Source organism: Ornithorhynchus anatinus, chromosome 19 (assembly GCF_004115215.2).
Source record: "Ornithorhynchus anatinus isolate Pmale09 chromosome 19, mOrnAna1.pri.v4, whole genome shotgun sequence".
Taxonomy (NCBI): Eukaryota; Metazoa; Chordata; class Mammalia; order Monotremata; family Ornithorhynchidae; genus Ornithorhynchus; species Ornithorhynchus anatinus.
The window spans coordinates 25,333,784-25,348,377 of NC_041746.1; positions in this window are offsets into that span (position 1 = coordinate 25,333,784).

Sequence of the window (14,594 nt, forward strand, 5' to 3'; positions counted from 1 at the left end):
CTGTGGACTGCGAACTGAAATAAGCCTAACTTGCACAAAACCTTTTACCACAAATATTCATTCATTCAATAGTATTTATTGAGCACTTACTGTGTGCAGAGCACTGTACTAAGCGCTTGGAATGTACAGATAGGTAACAGATAGAGACAGTCCCTGCCCTTTGACGGGCTTACAATCTAATCGGGGGAGATGGACAGACAAGAACAATAGCAATAACAATAAATAGTAACATCCTTTAGTCTTAGAGGGTCATCTTGGGAAGCTTGCAATTGGAATAAGTTTCATTTGAAAGGAGTTATTTGATTAAGATTCATATGAGGAGCCATAATGTTCCATTTAGGTTAATTGGTCGCATTAGATCATATTGCCATTTCAGAATAAGGATCAGGTTTGGGATACTGTTTCCCAGTTGATATAATTTGGTCCGGATATATTTCATTACTGAGATACCTACAGAACCAAATCATTTAACACCGAATTATCATTCATCAGTTTTGGAGTTATAGAGTAAACCACCTCCAATTGGTCTGGATAATCTGTTAAATAGGGGAGGGGGAGGGAAATGCATTGTTTTGGTGATGTTAGGTGTCTTTTTCAATACTTCTTCTCTCTGGTGGTCAGCAAGGACATTGCAACCCTGATAATTTCATGTTTTAACTGTCACTCTAGGCCCAGTTTCTAGATGATACAGACTGCTCAGTTCTCAAAAGTCTCAACTGCCTGAGTTCTCCAACCACCATTTTGGATGACATCAGGACCCTTCCAGATTTTTCCAGCTGGGTGAACAGAGAAAGACCCAAAATACACACACATTCTGGAATTCAGAGTAAATTAGAAAACATATTCCTGGATCTCCCTGCATTCCCCCCACTTCCCTTCTGCCAGTGCCTTCCTGTCCCTCCCATCTGGATTTAGACAGCCTCAGATTCCATGTCCCAAGGAAACCCAATCCTTTCAGAAATCAGGTCCGGGAAGAACTTCAGTGTACCCTTTAAGACTCTGATATTCACTGGACCCCAGACTCACAACACTTAGTACTTATCCGTCTATGATTTATTTTAATGTCTGCCCCCCTCTAAACTGTAAGCGCCTTGAAGGCGGGGCTAGTCTACCTATTCTATTGAATTGCACTCCCCCAAGCACTTAATACAGTGCTCCGTACACATTAAGTGCTCAATAATTCAATGGAAAGCAGTATGGCCTAGTAGATAAAGCACAGGCCTAGGAGTCAGAAGGCCTGGGTTCTAATCCGGGGCTCTGCCACTTGCCTGCTGGGTGACCTATGGACAAGTCACTTAATTTATCTGTGCCTCAGAGAACCAAACTACGGGATGTTCTGGGCACACTAGTCAGCAGCTCCCTCTAAAGTACACCCACCTCCTCTTCCATTTTGTGGAAATTTCCTTCATTTTGTGCCACTGGTTTGTGCTTTCTTTCTTACTGAAAAAGTTGCTGGGGCAGCCCCCCAACCCCACTCCCAGAATGTACCTGGCAAAAGAGACATTATAGCTCTCTCCCAACCTCTCTCACTCTGGAAGTCCAGTGTTTACTTTTTAAACATTAAAGATGAATATGTTTTCTGCCGTTGAGTCAATATTAAAGCAGGTGGGAACCTGATGAGGAGTCTGTTCTACAAAGCACTCACATTTCACGTTTATTCTAGGGAATATTTGCTTCTTCCCTCGGGAACCTTTAGTCCTCTGGGGAAACAGAAAAAGGTGAATGTTTGCCATCCAACGTGGCTTGGATGTGCTAAAGCTGACTCGGCTGAAGGGAGATGTTTCAAGACATCAGGTGGATTGAGGCGAGGCCTGTCCATGATTGTCAGATCCTCACAAGGGAAGGAATATAATAATCTCCTTAGCCACCCTTCCTCGGCCTTGAGTAGATTTGCTAGGCACAAAATCCACTCAACAAAATGCAGCTCTCATTCCTCTTGGTTTCATCGGAGCAATATAGGGGAATTTTTTGTTGCGTGTGTGGTATTTGTTAAGCGCTTTCTGTATGCCAGACACTGTATTCTTTCATTCATTCAATCGTACTTATTGAGTGCTTTCTGTGTGCAGAGCACTGTACTAAGCACTGAAGCTGATACAAGAAAATCAGATTGGATACAATCCATGTCCCACATGGGGCTCATAGTCTTAATCCCCATTTTACAGATGAGGGAACCGAGGCCCGGAGAAGTGAAGTGACTTGCCCAAGGTCACACAACAGACAAGTGGCAGAGGCGGGATTAGAATCCAGGTCCTTCTGACTCCCAGGGCCTGACTCCCAGGCCCATAGTCTATCTACTAGACTATGCACATGAGTTGGTTGGGAGAGGGTGTTAAGAGGGGAGAGGGCCAGGATCAAGAGAGATGCCCCGGGTCCCGGAGGAAGCAGAGGCTGGAGGGAGATGGACAGCTCCACCAATTGGAAGTGTATATTCAGCACTCACCATGTGCAGACCACTAGACTAAGCACTGGGGAAAGGCCAATAACAGCATGGCCTAGTGGATAGAGCCCGGGCCCGGGAGTCAGAAGGACCCGGGTTCTAATCTCCAGTCTGCCATTTGTCCACCGTGTGACCTCGGGCAAGTAACTTTACTTCTCAGGGCCACAGTTCCCTCATCTGTAAAACAGAGATTAAGACTGTGAGTCCCATGTGGGACATGGAGTGCTTCCAACTTGATTAGCGTCGATCTATCCTAGTGCTTAGTACAGTGCCTGCCACATAGTACACACTTAACAAATACCATAAAACAAATACCATAATGATAATTATTTTGATTAACGCAGGAAAGACTACAAGTATGTCAAGATGCCAACCCAGACTCTCCCAACATCCTACCCTTCCGCTACAGACCTCTGGATACGGTCAAGGCCAGGGGACGGTCAGATTGCCAATCCAACAGCCTGTTGAGAATGTCTCAGTATCTGAGCCTTCCTTCCCCAACCTGACCCCTCCCTTCTCCCTCCAGAGAGAAAACTCCTATTTGAAGAAGATTTTACAAAGCAGGGAAAGCAAATTAAGCAGCATTTCAGAGCTTTACTTTTCTCTGCAGAATGACAGTTTGCTTGTGCTGACACTGCAGCCCGGTGCCCGGTTTTGTCAGTTTCATCCTAATTTCCTTCAGTTGCCCTGCTGCAGTTCTGAGAAAGCACACAAGCTGGTCTAGTGAACTCAATTTGCTGCACGTGCTGAAACATCCTCATGCCTCCTCAGGTAAGAAGTCCCCATGAATTGAATTTAAGGCATGTGAAATGGAACCCGATTTGCTTGTAATAATAATAATAATAATAACTGGGGTATTTGTTAAGTGCTTACTATGTGCCAGACACTGTTCTAAGTGCTGGGGTGGATACAAGCAAATCGGGTTGGACACAAATAAATCCCTGTCCCACATGGGACTCATAGTCTCATTCCCTATTTTATAGATGAGGCATAGAGAAGTGAAGTGACTTACCCAAGGTCACCCATGACCTTCTGACTCCCAGGCCCATGCTCTATCCACTGTGCCAAACTGCCTCTCTATCCACTCCAGCACTTAGTATAGTGCCTGGCAGGTAGTAAGTGCTTAGCAAATAATTATAATTATTATTTAAATCCTATACTCTTCTGCTTAGACTGTGAGCCCCCAGGTGGAAAGAGGAAATGTGTCCATCCAGTTATCTTGTAACTACCCCAGCTATTAATACAATGAGTGCTTGGTAAACAATAAGCTATTAACAAACACCACTGTTATTTTAGTAGTAATAGCAACCAAAGGATGGTTTCACACTTGGAAACCAGTTTATCTGCCTAACACATGCCCTTATCCAAGTAACTTGTACTTCTTTCGAAGGGCAGACCATAACTTGTGCAGCTTGAATCAAATTAAGAGGGCCTGTGGTAATGTTATGGTTTCAGTAAAATATAATGTGAAGAAATCCATTATCTACTACTAATAAGCTAAGTCGTTTCGCTTTCCAAATTCCACTGGTGACCTCTGGTGTGCTGTGATAGATAAATCGAATTAACCCAACCACTTCTGGGCACTAGCCTTTAGGCTAGATCTGCAACCAGGCATAGACAACATCTGTGGGTTTTTCTGTTGTTGTTTCTGTTTTGTTTTTGTTGTTGTTTCGTTTGACTTGTGTACACTAGTCTTAATGACTGCTGATATTTATCAGTACCAATACTGCATTTTGTTGTTTTTGTTCTGGTTACTGTAAACTTGCATACACCAAGTCATAATGACTGCCGTTTGTCAATATCAATGCTGCATTTTGTTGTTTTTGTTTGGGTTAGTGTAAAGTTGCACGGCACTTGGGGAGAAATTCTTTGGGTCAGGTTTACACTCCTTTCAACCCATATTTTGAGAGGTGTAGAACCTTGCCAACTCCCCAGGGCCATCGAGCGCTTAGTACAGTGCTCTGCACACAGTAAGTGCTCAGTAAATACGATTGAATGAACGAATGAGTCAATTGGCTGCATCAGGTCACCAGCTTGGGTCACTGCATGACAGAAAACCAGGACCAGACAATGGTGTCCCTCATCTCACTGGAACTCTGGGAAGAAGAGGTTTTTCCGGAGCCAACTCAGTTCTTCTTGGGTGTCCTCAAAATGAAGGAAGATAGGTCCATCATGAGTAGAAAAGATTGCCCAGGGGCTGATTTGCCCTCATCTGCCAAGCATCTATCCCCTCAGAACAGTTGCTTGCTATTTCAGCAGCTCAACATGTTCCAGTTGCAAGGTGGTGGAATTTGCATAGCCATGTTGGAAGGCTGTTCTGGCAGTCAAATAAACCTCCCATCATCAAAGGCTGCTTCATGGTCGTTTAAAGCGAAAAGATACTTATTGCAGCAGACACCTGGAGTTTAGGTCAGGTCTGAGTCTCCATACTAATGGTGATAATAGTGATGGTATTTGTTAAGTGCTTACTACGTGCCAGGCATTGTACCAAGTGCTGGGGTAGATACAAGCAAATTGATTTGGACACAGTCCCTGTCCCATGCGGGGCTCACAGTCTCAATCCCCATTTAACAGATGAGGTAACTGGGTTTCAAAGAAGTGAAGTGACTTGACCAAGGTCACATAGCAGACAAGGGGCAGAACCGGGATCTCGACTCCATTAAGATTGGTCCTCCAAGAGGCAGGGAAAGAAATCAGAATATGCCCTGTCCAGGGCAAATATATTGGCACTATCACAGAACCATCTTTATGAATACACAGTGTGGGTGAAAGTGTCAGTCACAAATCAGTCTTTTCACCTAACCTTCATGCTTAGATAGGAACCACTTCAGGCTCTCATTTCCCAAAAATAAAGGATATGTCCACATATGTCAATCAATCAATCAGAGGTACCTACTGAGCATTTACTGTGTGCAGAGCACTGTTCTAAGTTCTTGGGAAAGTTCATAGAAATGATACCTGCCCCAAAGGAGACTAACATCTAGTGGGTATATGTATATTTCTATATTTTATATTTATGCAAATAGACATATTCTCCATGCAAGGAGAAAAAATGAATTGCTTTAGATATATATTGACACATATCCATATTGTTTGGGTGTGGGTTTGTGTGTGTGGGTGTGTGTGTGTGTAAAGGAATTCCAAAGAGAGGTGCATAGGAGTAAATCAGTTTCTGATTTTCAGTCCAAAAGGAGGATCAAACATTTCCAAAACAGGTCCTTCTTTCAGTAAGTATTGCCCTGTATGGAAAATGTGTGAAAAATGTTCCCATGCAGTATGTTGGTTGCCAAGCAGAGGGAGGAGGGTATCTGAATATGTCTGGCCTCCAATCAAGATTTTGCTTGCCTGGGTACTTAGGGTCAGCGGGTTGTGGAAACAAATTGAAATTGTGTAGAAGACTTCCATTATACCTCCTAAAATGTCCTCTGAGGAGCTGGTTGGGAGCCAGATGATTCAACTTCTGATGTTGAACCTACTTTCGTCTGGTGCCCCTGTGATAGGACCCAGGGATTAAAAAAAAAAAAAAGACCCGAAGGGAGGGGGGCAGGGACAGAGGAGCTTTAGATGGGTGATGTGGATTAAACTCTCCAGAGGACCCTTTTTCCCATCGAACCAAAGCAATGGTAATTCGTTAATTCGGAAATGTAGTACATATGCAGATGGAGATAAATAGCCCACAAGCAATCTAAGGCAGCCAGATTCACAGGGGAAATTAGCAGCCATCATCAGAGAATTAATGAGAAGCCCACCAATCCTAATTTGCTCATTCTCTTTCCTACTTTCCTTCTCCTCCTTTTTCTCCTCCTCTTCTTCATCTTCCTCCTCTTCTAGGCCTGGAAAACTGCCTTGGCTCTACTAGTCTTCCAAAGGTGTTAGCTACTTACACCAATTTTCCAATTAATCTATTGTAAATGATTTGATTAGAAGCAGTTGACCTCAGGAGGTCCCTTCCAAATCTATGACATAAAGCTCACCATAGTTCTTTTTCAAGCAAAGGAATGAGCAAAATGATTTATTTATTTTTCAGGAGTTAGACTCTTGTCCTAAAATAAATGATCACACTTTGATTCAGTTTGTGAGGCGAGGCAGTTGGTGGCTGGAAGTGTCAGATCAATCGATCCATCAAGCAAACAGATCAAGTTGGGCAAAGTCCCTCTCCCATGTGGGGCTCACAGTCCCAATCCCCATTTTACAGGTGAGGTAACTGAGGCACAGAGAAATGAAGTGACTTGCCCAAGGTCACACAGCAGACAAGTCACAGAGTCAGGCTGAGATCTCCCTTCCTTAAAAATCACCCTTGTCTGCCCCATCCTTTCCACCCTCTGAAAAATAAAGTAAGTAAGAAAGTTCTCTGTGAGCTGCACTCGGCAACCAACTACCTGCAGGGGTCTTCCACTCTCTGGGGCATTTGTTAAAGCATGGCTTAGTGGATTGAGCATGGGATTGGGAGTCAGAGGACCTATGTTCTTATCCCAGCTCCACCACTTGATGCTTTGTGACCTTGGGCAAGCCACTTAACTTCTCTGTGCCTCTGTTACCTCATCTGTAAAATGGGGATTAAGACTGTGAGCCCCACGTGGGACAACCTGATTATTTTCTACGTACTCCAGTGCTTAGAACAGTGCTTGGCATATAGTTAACATTTAACAAATACCAAAATAATTATTATTACTATTTTATATCAGGCACTATACTAAGCACTGGGGTAGGTAGAATGCAATTAAATCAGACACAACCCCTGTCCCACTACTGACCAATCAGTCTCCTCCTTGTTAACCTTCCTCAGAAAATGCTGTATTTAACACTAATGTTCTGGACAAAATATTACTCCCGAGATTTGGGTGAATAATTCCTCTCTATCTCAGCCTTGGAGCTCGAAAACTCTATCTTAAAAACCAGATGCCTGGCTTTCTTATAAATGTTATGTTTTTCCGCATGTAGGTCAATGCTACTGATGGGGTTGGGGGGAGGGGGGCTATTCTGGTCTGGGGATAACAAGGACACTTCTCTAAGAAGCGTGACTTCCTTTTACTCTTTTAACATCTGTTCCTCTGCGATAGCATGGGAGGAGCTCATACTAATATAGCCGTTCATTTTTAATTGACTCTTGTTCACTAATTAATGTCTAATTCTAAAAAACCCCCACTCGTTTAAGGAAAATGAACATCCCCTGAAGGATAAATTCTTGCAAAAGAGTATGGCTTTTTCTCTTCCGAATGTATTCTCTGGATCACAAGCGTCCTCATAACAATGATTGATGGGTAATGTAAATTCTATTCATCTGCTGGTTATTAATACTTGGCGTGTTGAGAAATTTCTGTCAAGTTACCTCAGATTAACCATCGGAGGATCAGGGATTGACTCACTGAATCAACTCATGTTAAGTTGCTGACAGTTGTCTCCTAGGTCAAAAAGGTTGCCCTAGGAGAAGATAGGGAGAAGATAAGGGTTCCATTCAAGCCCCTCCCCCATATTTTGAGAAGGCCCTTTTTTTTTTTTACAGTATTTGTAAAGTGGTTACTGTGTGACAAGCCAAGTACTAAGCACTGTGATGGATGCTGCTCACAGTCCCTGCCCTCATAGGGCTCACAGTCTTAATCCCCATTTTACAGATGAGGTAACTGAGGCACAGAGAAGATAAGTGACTTGGCCAAGGTCACACAGCAGACAAGTGGATTAGAACCCAGATCCTTCTGACTCCCAGGCCCGTGCTCTATCCCCTCTGCCACGCTGCTTCTCACCCCTTCACTCTGACCAAGGAGACTGGGCCCTGGAGAAGAGGAAGCCAAAATGAACTATCCCCAGTCCAGAGATTTACTGGTCCTGGATTCCACCCAGATTGGTTTAGATATTTGGAAATGCAGACAACTGAAATCTGTTGATGGTTTTACTTTGAGCCGCTATACATTTGATGAATTCCCACAATCCCAAATAATTGTGGAAGGTCAGACAGAATGTGTGGATGCCTGCTCAGACCTTTCCTCAGCATATATCAATCAGTCAATCAATCAATAATATTGATTGAGTCTAGTGTGTGCAGAACATTGTATTAAGGGCTTGAGAGAGTGCAGTACAACAGAGCTGGTCGACATGTTCCCTGTGTATTCATTCAATTATTCGATCATATTTTTTAAGCACTTCCTGTGTGCAGAACACTGTACTAAGTGCTTGGGAAAGTACAATACAACAATGAAGAGTGACAATCCCTGCCCAAAACAAGTTCATAATGAGCTTACAGTCTAGAGGGGAAGACTGACATTATATAAATAAATAAGGTATGGATATGTACATATGTGTTGTGGGGCTGAGGATGGGGTGAATATCAAGTGGCCAAAGGGTATAAAATCCAAAGGAGACACGGATTTCTTAGATGCTGCTTGCATCACCACCTTGCAGAAAGCTGGCTGTGGTTTCTTTCTGCTCTCCACTGTTGGCAAGGGCCTGGAAACCATCTTCATCTTCTGAGGATGAAATTGTATTGGCATTAGTGTCATCTTTGAATCTGAAGGATAACTTACTCTGATCCATAGGTGAAAGGGCAGCTATAAAAATGTGGTCTTTAAACACATACCCATACAAACACCACCCCCAACCACACACACAACCTCCCTGCCCCCCGCCATACTACTAGGCAGTCAGTTCTCCCAGAATACTTGTTTTTATTATGCATTTTAGATAGAATGCTTTTGGGGGATGAGAAAATATTTTTCCTGCAGTGAGCATCCCGTCCAACCATGATGGGATGTCGGGAGTAATCGTTAAAATCTATGCAAGATTCTTCAAGAGCACAACTCCCACATTACAGGTGTATTCTCCCAGAGCCTAAAGGTAATAATAACTGTGGTATTTGTTCAGGACTTACTGTGTGTCAAGCACTGTACTAAGCACTGGGGTAGATACAAGATAATCAGGTCCCACATGGGGCTCAAGGTCATGGGCTCAAGTAAGAGGGAGCACAGGGATTGAACCTCCATTTGTCAGATGAGGGAGTTGAGGCATGAAGAAGGTAAGTGACTTGCCCAAGATCACCCTGCAGGCAAGTGTCGGAGCAAGATTAGAACTCAGGTCCTCTGACTCCCAGACCCGTGCTCTTTCCACTAGGCCACGCTGCTTCTCAGTGGCAGCTACATCTTTGAAAAAGTAAAGGTTCTCCCTAGTGGTAAATCAATCCCTTTAGAAGGAAAATTAAGCACTTCAGACCCCTAGGGCTTAGCTGCTTCCAGGCTCCTTGTGGGCAGGAAATATATCGACCAACTCTGTTATATTGTACTCTTCCAAGCGCTTAATACAGTGCTCTGCACACCAATTACTCGGTAGTATTTACTGAGCCTTTAGTGTGTGCAGACACTGAACTGAATGAATAAGCCATCTTCCTGGTTGTGCAGGAGACTTTTCTGTCTTTCTAAAGGGTTTCACTTATAACTAAGGGATTATCTCAGGAGAGGTACAAATCAGGCTCTCTTAAATGCCTTGAATGATGACTTCTAAATGTTTGAATGCTCTTCTGGAGAGCAAGGGAAATTACACTAATTTTTCTGACAGAGAATAGGCAAATAATTGGGCCTGTGACCAATATTCCCTGGATTTCCCATGCGTGTTATCCGGATGCCTGAGGGTTGAGCTCTGTCTATTTCCAGCCCCGCTCTCTCACTTATATTCTTAGATTGGGAGTCCCCCAGGGACAGGGACCCTGTCTAGTTCCCATCAGTGCATTATTTCCCAGTGCTTAGTACAGTGCTCTGCATACAGTAAGAGCTTAATAAATACTATTACTCCTATTATTATTAGTATGACAATATTTCAGAGTTTGTGGACACATTTCATGCCCATGATGAGCTGAGTCTAGAGGAGGAGCTTAATAAATGCTTCTGCTGCTGCAGCTGCTAATTGGACTTCCTCCAATAGGACACTCCCATAGGATGGGACTTTGATTCAGGCTTTCTCTGGTCTCTCACCTATTCATTTAAAATCATTTTGTTCCTCAAGGATGAAAGAAAGGGTTTCCCCACTGAAATACACTTTACTGTTTTCTTAAAACAAGTCAAATATTGTTTTAAATTTTGTAAAACTTAATTGCTTGGGGCAGCTAAAATCCTGGCTTTAAATATTTAATCATAATTAATGTGGCATAATTGATTTCAATTTTATATATGAAACACCGACCTTTTTCTTTTGAGCAAGTATGAATATAATTATGATGCAGAAATAAATAAAATCTTTTCAATTAGATAATGGGAATTTCCCAAAACAATAACTCATTATTGTATGCAAGTAACCCATTCACAAAAGTTAAAATTGTTCAGGTTTTTTAACCCCGAAATTATTTTCTAATTTTGTTTCATTTGGTTAGATGCTTTGAATGATGGTCCATCTTCACATCTCGATGATCTGGTCTCCTCTATTTCAGGTGAGCCAAGTCATTTCATAGAGGATAGGAGAGAGTCTGGTTAGATGGAGGGAAGTCCTTATTTACTTTAGTGTCCATCGCCTCCTCTTGATTATTATTCTTTGAGAGCAGGGGTCTGGTTCTCTGAACCTGTTTGTAAGCTCCTTCTGAGTAAGAATCTCTTCTACCAACTCTGTTGTATTTTACTTTCCTGTGCTCTGAACACAGTAAAGATTCAATAAATACCATTGACTGAATTATCTACTGAACTCTCCCAAATGCTTAGTATAGTGCTGTGCACAAAGTGCTCAATAAATACTATTGTTTAATTAACTGACGGAAGGATTTCTAGTTTGGAAGAGGATTAAGCATCATGGCAGATTTCTGAGAGGAGTTGAGACGTTTTTGCCCTTACAGAAGGTTAAGAATAGAATAATCACTCGTCTGTCTGGGATGGTTTTGGCATTCTCCTACACAAATAATAATGATAATAATAATGGTATTTATTAAGTACTTACTATGTGCTAAGCATTATACTGAGCACTGGGGTAGATACAAGACAATCAGGTCCCACGTGGGGCTCACAGTCTAAGTAGGAGGGAGAAAAGGCATTGAATCCCCATTTTATGGATGAGGTAGCTGAGTCCCAGAGAAGTTAGGTCACTTGCCCAAGGCCACAAAGAAGACAAGTGGCAGAGTGAGGATTAGAAAGAGTAAGCGCTTAACAAATACCAACATTATTATTAACCCAAGTCCTCTGACTCCCAGGCCTGTGCTCCTTCCACTAGGCCAAGTGCTCGAAGGGATGATCCTTTTTTCCACACTAGGACTCTATGATTCCAGGGAACAAAATTCAGCTGTGTGAATTTCTCCACTTGTCACTGAAACATTTTTCCCAATTCTTAACCTCTGTATAATTCAATTCCCATCTATTATTTATTTATATCGACCCACTAGACTAGACCATTTCTAAAGCCCATGTCAAGGAGGTAGAGAGGGGACAGTCAGTACCCAGAGTGCATCTCCTTGGCTAGGATTCTCTCCTCCAAGGTCTACTCAGGCCCCCACTGACAGATTCCAAGCAATAGGGCCAAATCCATGTTTTTAAGCCAGCAAATCCAAGCTGTGTGTTTCTGAGACGATCCTTCAGATGGTTTGAAACTCTCGAACATGAGAGCGTGAGAGTCTTGCGGGGGCTGCAATTCTCGATCATGAGCAGTTGGGCTTCTGCTGCCGGAGAAATTTTAGCTCTGTTTCCCTTCTTTGGAAGACTTAACCCAGGAATGTGTTGCTTGGACCATTGGAGACAGAATCTTACCCTCCTCCCCCCCAGCAGTGGACTGATTCTGCCATGAGCAGTAACATGGCCTAGTGGATACAGCACAAGCCTGGGAGTCAGAAGGACCTGGGTTCTAATCCCATCTCCTCCACTTGTCTGCCTTGGGCAAATCACTTTGCTTTGATGTGCCTCAGTTTCCTCATCTGTAAAATGGGAATTAATACTGTGAGCCCCAAATGGGACATAGATTGGGTCCAACTCAATTTGTTTGTATCCACCATAGTGCTTAGTATAATGTCTGGCATATAGTAAGTGCTTAACAAATACCATTATCACTATTATGAGCTGAGACTCCAGGGAGAAATTGATATTTGGGCATCAGGGTAGTTCCCCCAGGATCCTGGCGATTGATGAGGTTCATCTTTGGTAACAAAGGACCAGTTGATATCTTTGATTTTTATGGTATTTGTTTAGCACTTACTATGTGCCAGGTACTGTACTAAGTGGGGAAACACAGTTTTCTGGGATTTTTTTGCCAGGTTAAAGTTAGACATTTGAGAAGGAGTCTGGCCTAGTGGAAACAGTATGGACCTGGGAGGTAGAGAACTTATATTCAAATCCCAGATCTGCCGCTTGTCTGCTGTTTGACTTTGGGCAAGTCATTTCATTTCCTCTTTGCTCAGTTTTCTCATCCTCAAAATGGGGGGATTAAGACTGTGAGCCCCGAAGGGGTCATGGACTGTGTCCAACCTGATTAGTGCAGTGCTTACTACAGTGCCTGGCACAGAGTAAGCGTTTAGCAAATACCATATAAAAATTATAAGCACTTAACAAATGCAATTATTATTATTACTATTATTGTTATTATTATTATTTCTGAGGGGGAAGCCCCTCAGAGCAACCTGAAATACCAAAAAGAGGATGCCGAGTCACGGCCGCTTTCCAACTCTCTCCCAACAAATCCTTTTCCACCGGCACCAGGGGTTGACAGTGTGGAGGCCACCCTGCTCTGGTGATTTAATGGCCAGTGATTCACTTTTGAAGAGGTAAGAGACAATGATTCGAGAGCAGTAATTCCACTTCTCTCACTGCCAACAGCTCCTGACCGGGCCCAGTAGCTCTGCTTTAATGTCTTCGAGGTACATCCACCCACTGTTGTACATTAAATGATGCCCTAAGGGTCTGACCTTTTGCTCTTCCCAGAGTGCTTCAACTAGATATAGGCTGGGACTTGCCTGATACATCTGTCGCTCTCAATGCAGACGCCTTTAGGGGAATATTATTCTGCTTTGCATCCTAGGCATTTGAAGTCTGTGGACTGTAATTTCCTTGTGGGCAGGGAATCTGACCACCAACTCTGCTACATTGTACTTTTCCAAGCGCCTAGTCCAATGCTCTGCACATAGTAAGTGCTCAATAAATAACATTGACTGGAGAAGGGGGAATGCACTTCCCAGCTGGAACCCGGAAAGAGGAGAAGAGTACATGTCCACTCGTTTCACTTTGATGCATAGGGACAGAATCTGGCAGAGTAATCGACCCAGAAGGAAAGACCCAAAACCCTGTTTTCTTGGGGAGGGATGGCTTTTGCCTTTGATATCTCTGTTCCTGGCTCTTCCCGAAAAACCCTGCTTTATCTAATATTTCCCAGATCCTCAGTCCCACTTCTTTTTAGCTGGCTGCTCTGGAAGGTGATGCAGAACTTGCGTTGACAAGTAATTTCCCCAGAAACCCTGTGGAAGGTGTGGTGATTTATAATCGGGGCACTTTCAAGGCAGCAGCCCCCCTGCAATAAATTGCTTTCCCTCAGATCTTACTTGGCAGTTTCCCATTGAGGGCTTTCACTTCATTCTCCCAAATCTCTTATCTAAAAAACTCTTGAGTGCCAATTTAAAGGAAGCTGGCTTAAGTCTCCTTGAGCAAGAGGTGATCTCCCTATTGTTAATTTGGATTGTAGTAGATTTCAGGTAAGCAGTTTTTTCTTTCCCTCCAGATTCTTCACTCACTATCCACCCACTCTTTTAAATCTGCCCCGGAAGGTGGGGCAGGGATGGGAGAATAAGGGATGAAGGATGTGCTAGGAAAAAAAATACTTAAAAATGTTGGTATTTGTTAAGTGCTTACTATGTGCAGAGCACTGTTCTAAGTGCTGGGGTAGATACAGGTTAATGAGATTGTCCCACGTGAGGCTCACAGTTAATCCCCGTATTACAGATGAGGTAACTGAGGCACAGAGAAGTTAAGTGACTTGCCCACAGTTACACAGCTGCCAAGTGGCAGAGCTGGGATTCGAACCCATGACCTCTGACTCCCGAGCCCAGGCTCTTTTCACTGAGCCATGCTGCTTGTACACAGGAGGTGGCTTTGACAGGGTGCCTTAGAATGTAAGTCCATTAGAAGGTACGTTCTGATCGAGTGTAAGCTTCTTGTGGGCAGGAAATGTGCTTTGTGCTTCTGTTGTGGGCAGAGAATGTGTCTGTTATATTGGACTC